Source organism: Oreochromis niloticus, linkage group LG3, assembly GCF_001858045.2.
Source record: "Oreochromis niloticus isolate F11D_XX linkage group LG3, O_niloticus_UMD_NMBU, whole genome shotgun sequence".
NCBI lineage: Eukaryota > Metazoa > Chordata > Actinopteri > Cichliformes > Cichlidae > Oreochromis > Oreochromis niloticus.
This window is the reverse complement of record NC_031967.2, coordinates 32,086,995-32,094,207: the sequence shown is the minus strand read 5'-3', so window position 1 is coordinate 32,094,207 and position 7,213 is coordinate 32,086,995.

Sequence of the window (7,213 nt, the reverse complement as noted above, 5' to 3'; positions counted from 1 at the left end):
CTATTACACAACCACTAAGTTGACAGGACAACAGAAATGCACGTTCAAAATATCATAGCAAAAGAGAATTTCCTTCTTACAGTAAATTACTTGTGGTGCACGATTCAAGCAGAAAGCATTTCACAATTTACTATATTAACAACTAAATTTATTGTCTGAGCACTGGTTGGTCGAACCAGAATCTCTCTTTTTTTCCCCCTTCACAAAAGTTAAACTCTTGTCCTGCAACCTAGAGAGTTAATTGTCAGGGTTTGATAACAAGTGTTTATTAAATTTACACTATTTTAACACTGATGAGAGATAACAAGCTGATCTTCTTTGCGTGTGTGTGTGTGTGTGTGTGTGTGTGTGTGTGTATGTGTTAGTAGGCAGGTTTGATGGATGTGTGTGCAGTGGAGCTGCAGATTCAGCAGGGCATGTCCTTAAAGCTGCCTTTCCTTCACATTTTTCTGTTTATATCTGTTTGTGTGCGTTTTATTTTTACCTTTGTTGCGATCCTACGGACCCTTTCTCAAACTCCACAAGACAGTCGCCCACAGTTTTCCAACCCAATTTTCATGTGCTCTCACATTAACGACAACAGCCTTCATTTTTCCTCCATGCTCTCTTCTCCCCACTTCTCACAGCTTCTGTCTCTCTCCTGCATCTGCAGCAGTTCACAGTTGTGGCGTGTCAGAGGCCCAGTGGGCCGTTCTTCTTCAGCTTTGCCTTTTGTCTTTCACTCTTTTCAGTCTCTTCCTTTGCCATTTCAACTCCCAGTATGGCAAATGTGAAACTCAGACAGTCTTCTCAAGTCCATTCACACACAGTGATGTCGCTGGTGAACCTCCCAGCTTGTGATTGGGAGCGCATACTTCCATACATCCATGGTATTTGTACATGCTGCTGAACCCTTTAAGGTTTAAGGCAGGGGTCCCCAATCCCAGTCCACGAGGGCCGGTGTCCCTGCAGGTTTTAGATGTGTTCTTGATTCAACACAGCTGATTTAAATGGATAAATGACTTTCTCAACATGTCTTGAAGTTCTCCAGAGGCCTGGTAATGAACTAATCATGTGATTCAGGTGTGTTGACCCAGGGTGAAATCTAAAACCTGCAGGGACACCGGCCCTCGTGGACTGGGATTGGGGACCCCTGCTTTAAGGTTTAAGGTTTAGGGCAGTGTTGCTGTGTGTTCACATTGTTGACTCTTGAAGTGGACGCCGTTGCTCTCGAACTGCATTTTGTCTTCAGGGAGAGATGGATTGTCCTCGAAGCTTGTTCTTCAGGTTAAGATGTACATGGAGTGAAGCTGTGTAATATTCAGCCAAAACACGGGCTGGGTGTGGTTCCAATTATGTTAATCTATCATTTTGCTCCGGGCGCTGTGCTTGTGGAGGACGATGATCCAGTTCCATAGCCACCTGTACTAACACACTAAAACATTTATTTAATATCATTTTCATCACTATTTATTAACACTTTCATTCTCCGATTCAGTAAAAACACCACTTTTCCACATTTAACACACCTCTTCTCATCATTCATCCCACACACATCAACCGATTTAACTCTTTTCTTTGTCGGCATCTCTCTTTCTCTTACACAACACATACTTCACCCATTTGGAGTTTTCACCCAGACCACCTCCAGGGACACAACCTCACCTCAGCTCCTGTAGCCGCTTTGCTGACCTCAGCACCCATTGCAGGCGGGCGTCCCCTCTGCAGCCTTTGCTTCGGTACAGAGTCCTTCCCAAGGACAGAAAAGTCCTTCCCACGACAGTCCTTAATTTAGGTGTCGTATTTTGAGGTTTTCCCTCTCTGTGGTCTGCTTGAAAACTCCGCCCAAATCAGGGGGGGGGGGGCTATACCTCCTCCCTCACAAAGAGAATTATGACCTTGTTTTCTGCTTGGCCGTCACCTAAGGATTTACATCCCTGATAAGCCGAAGGACTCTCAACTGTTTAACGTCTCCCATTACAATGGCCTCACTGTGTTAACATTCCACATGCATGTAAACTAGTGACAGGAGTGCTCTTACTATAGTAAAGTGAGAAAGTGATATTACTATAACTAATGTGATATGATTAAATATGTGATTAATACATGAGAAAAGAAATCTGCCACCACAACTTCCACGCTTTAAACGCTGCATTGTCGTACTCTCTCCCACACTCCATATATCATCCATTGTTGATATGCACACATCTGTTACCACGAACCTCGCACACGCTTACGTCATTGTCATGAGACACTCTCTCAAACAAAATCACAGTTTAGTAATGCAGCGTGCTTACGGGAAAGTAACAGTAATCTAATTACCTTTTTTGCAGTAGTAATCCCTTGCATTACTCATTACTTGAAAAAAGTAATCGCATTACAGTGACGCGTTTACTGCCCACCTCTGGTCCCAATACCATAAATGGATCAGTGACACCGTCACAGGGACACCACCTGGCTTTGTTACCTTCTCCTCCCCAGGAACTGACAGAGACTCAAACTTCAACGTTGTGTTGCTCCATGTGTGTAGAAAACCCAAATATTACAAATGACATATAATTAAATGTAAATGACTGCTTTACTCTCTGATATCATAGCAGTCCGCTGGTCAATAATCTCAGATTTGGTACTTGAATGACTTCCTCTTGCAATGTATGAGCAGCAGTGTTGGGACTAACGCGTTACTTAATAACGCGTTAGTTACAGTAACTACGTTATTATTGTGGTAACGAGCACGGTAACTAGTTATTATGCCAAAATCAGGAACGCGTTACTCGTTACTGGGATTTAGATAGGCTCGTTATTCGTTACTTCCTGTGGTGGATTTCGCGGAGCTTCCACAGATTCAGTAACATTAGCAAGTGGTGGAGGCCAGCAGGTGGATGAAGGAAAAGGGAGGCAAGAGGAGAGACCCGAAGCGGCCGTCTGTCCGAGTGTCAGGTGAACTGAACTTCAGGTAAGAAGTTATGACCTGCAGTCTATCTGAGTCAGATATAAACCAAGTTTAGGTGGAGTTTATTTTCGGTATGCTGACATTTTCGTACTGCGTGCTAGCTAGCATGACGGAGTTTCTATACAGCTGGGTGGGTGCTATGTTACTGATGTTGAACTTTATTTTGTTCATACGGTTAATTATTAGAGTTGCCAACCGTCCAGTAAAAAACAGAATCGTCTCGTATTCAGAGAAAACATTACGCGTTTCGTATTGAGGTGAAAAGGAACACAGTTTGTCCCGGACTTCAGCTACAATGAAAAAGACACAAAGCTGAAGCTGCACAGCTGCCTCTTCTTCTCTCATTCTCTCCTCTCCCTCTTGTTTATCGCCCACTTTGCGCCAGAAAGAGGAAACCAGCGGATGTCGCGCTAAACAACAGCAGCACGTTTAAGCTTGATCAGCTGTTGTTAGAATTTATTTAATATTAATTTCTAGTATCAGCTGATGTTTACTGGAGCCACAGCTGTAAAGCTGCTGGTCATGATATCGGTTTGGTTATCTGGTGAGAGGGAAACATGAAGATGAAACCAGGAGATGTCCTTACTGGATCATCAGAGCTGAACAGGTGATGGAGAAACAGGTTTAACTTTTAGGTGACATGGATGAGTTGAAGGGAAGTTATGAACTGTTTCTGAGAGACAAATAACACCAGCATCCTTTTCTGTGTAGCTGACAGCTGGTAACTGTGCAGGGGCGGGTCTAGCAAAGTGTTGCCAGGGGGCCAGGTAGGGCATTAACAGGGAAAGGGGGGGACAAGGAAATACTTTTCTTTATTATTCTCATTTAAAATGTCTAGCTTTTAAAAAAATAATTATCTGAGTCTTACAACAAACAATTGATAGATCGATACATATATACCATCAGAACAGTGTACATCACTGTCACAACAGTGTTTATTTTCATTCAAAGGCTTTATGATTTTTCCTATAATGGTGGGCCGGTCTCTAGTCAAAATGCCCGGGATGATTGTTTTGTCCCAGTCCAGCCCTGTATGCAGCTCATCTGCAGTCTGGTGTTACCTACATCTTCCTATTCAGAAGGCAGAATTTCCAAGTTCTGAGTACAATCAAAAGCACCACGACTGCAGTTTTTGTGTTGGATGTAAAAAGCAGGCTAGAATCATGGCGGCGGTCAACGACGGTCCAGGCGTGGGATTTCTCTCATGGAAATGTGCACATTATTTTTTCCTTTCTATTGGTAGGTGGCACAGTGCACTTGTGGCAAGTAAGCAAGCTAGAAGACTGGCAATCTTGCTGGGTATCCAGTTAGGGAAGCAACACATTAACAAGAGAATTCTGAGTAAAACCAAAGTTACTTTCCCTAGTAACTAGTTACTCTGAAAGTAACGAGTAACTTGAAGTAACTGAGTTACTTTTGATAGAAGTAACTAGTAATGTAACTAAGTTACTAATTTAAAGTAACTTACCCAACACTGATGAGCAGTGACATTAAAGTGAGGAACGGGGATTCTACTTGTCACGGTACTGGGTCGTGTGACCCAGTGTTTGAGTTTTTATGTATCTTTTGCATTCATTTGTTCATCTAGTTAATTTCTAGGTTGCTGTTTAGTCCTTTGTTTCTTAGTTCCTTTTGTCATCTCCCCCTGTACTAAGTCTCCCGTTCGTGGGTCATGCGCCTACCTGTCATGTGTCATGTCTGTGTGGTTATGTTGTCAAGTTCGTGTCATGTCTCTGGCTACGTTCACACTGCAAGCGAAAGCGCATCAAATCCGATTTTTTTGACCCTATGCGACCCATATCCGATCATGGTATGACAGTGTGAACGGCACAAATCCGATCTGGGTCACTTTCGTATGTGGTACTCAATCCGATACATATCCGATGTTTTAGAAAGCGACTGCTGTTTGAACGGTCATGTCGCATTAAATCCGTCTTTTACGTCACTGACACAAGACAGACGCCAATTATCAGCGCCGGAGAAGACATCGCGAACGCTTCCTGGCCATCCAGTGTAGATGTCAGTGAAACTGTTGGGAAGACAACATGAACATTTTATTTGTACTGTATAATCTGCAGATTCTGACAGAAATCTGCAACTATCCTTTGAAGCACCGCTCCTCTCTAAAACAGCAATAAGGATCATTATTAGGTTATCTACATTATTATGTAAATAACAAAATAACTTAAAGCAAAAATTGGGAAACGTAAAGTCCGAAGTCTTTATATTAAGGGCAATCAGTCAAACAATATTGTTTGCTCTGGGTCTAAACAGAGCGCGTTGTGTGTGACATCTTCTTTTGCGCATGCAGGCCGCTTTGAGCGTTCACACTAGAGCGCGTTTGCAGTCGCATTTTATTTGTAGTGTGAACAAGCAGACAAAAAAATCGGATTTGATCAAAAAATTGGAATTGAGCATTAAGACCTGCAGTGTGAACGTAGCCTAATCTCCATGTTTCCTGTTTTATTTTTAAAGAGTCCGGTGTTCCTTGCTTGTTGTATTTAGTTGCACTTCCCCTGTCCTGTCATTAGGTTCATGTGTGTCAGCTGTTCTCCCTCGTGTGTTTCCACTTCCCCTAATCATCCCTGTGGGTATTTAGTCTCTGTGTTTCATTCAGTCTGTGTCGCATCGTCTGTGTAACCTTCCCAGTTATGTCTCGTCATAGTCGTCACAGTTCTCATAGTCACAGTCATAGAATTAGTTTTCAAAGTTTCATAGTGTTACCACAGTTTCATAGTCTCGTATAGTGTTCAGTGTGGAGTCTAAACTCAGACCCCGCTGACTCAGAGACTTATTCCCGTGAAGGAAAAAACAAGGCAACAGCGATCGATCAATTTACTTGCGCAAGGGAGGCCTCATCGGTATCTGAGGAACGCGCTTCGAATCCTATCGCAAAATGGACCCCGATTCCGACCTCCGCTCGCTGCCTTTTATTGAATACACAATAGTTTACACAAGCACCTCCCCTCGTAAAACCCCCCTTGGTTACAAAGAGACAAGGCACTGTGTGTGTGTGTGTGTGTGCACGTGTAAGCACGAGTGCAAGAATGTGTGTGTGTGTGTATGTGTAAGCACGTGTGCAAGAATGTGTGTGTGTATATGTGTGTGTGTCTCTCTGTGTGCGTGACTTCCTGATCACAACTGTTTTTAAGAACATCCTTGGTCATAAAGAGAGTAATCTCCCCCACACCCAATATATGGCTCAATTCCTGTATTGGTTCACCATGCACAACACAGGTGAAGCCATAAAAGGGCAGGAAGCTTACCAAACATCAAACAAACCTTCACATGGGATGTGCTTGTGATAAAACACTACAGCCTCCCCCACCATCGACAGGCTGGGGTGGGGAACAAAGGAATGTCTTTGATCACACAGTTTGAAACAATGTAGAGATGGTAAGCATAAAAATGACAACATTTAACAATTCACTTTAACATTCAGTGTCATCGGTTTTTCATAGTCTGTTTTCCAGTTTAGTTGTCTTGCCTGCACTCGTCTTAGCTTTTGTTTTGCCTTCTGTCATCAGCCATAATAAAGGCTCGCCTTTTGTTAAGTAATGTCATGTCTCCTTGACTATGTCTGCTCTTGAGCCCTGCTCTAACTAACACACCGGCGCACCTCGCCATGACACTACTCCTACAATATAGAATTAAGTCAATCAATGAAAATTCCAGCCATCAACAACGCTGGCAACGCACCTCTCATCTACATTTTCACCATTCCTCTCACAGTATCCAATAAAGTGTCATGCCAAACAACAGGAACTTTCAATGTCAAAAGCCCATAGCCAGCCTGTTTGAACAGGTAGTTCAAACTAATTTAAATGGTAAATGGTAAATGGCCTGTATTTGTATAGCGCTTTACTAGTCCCTAAGGACCCCAAAGCGCTTTACACATCCAGTCATCCACCCATTCACACACTGGTGATGGCAAGCTACAAAATGTAGCCACAGCCACCCTGGGGCGCACTGACAGAGGCGAGGCTGCCGGACACTGGCGCCACCGGGCCCTCTGACCACCACCAGTAGGCAATGGGTGAAGTGTCTTGCCCAAGGACACAACGACCTAGACTGTCCAAGCTGGGGCTCGAACCGGCAAGCTTCCGATTACAAGGCGACCTCCCAACTCTTGAGCCACGATCGCTCCCTAACCTTTACTCCCATATTATTCTGTGAAGGCCAAAGCCTGATTATCATGCCTTTTTCCACATGGCAATCAACGTTAACATTTTAATTTAGTTAATCTTTTAAATGAAATGAAATGAAATTGAAGTAGAGGTT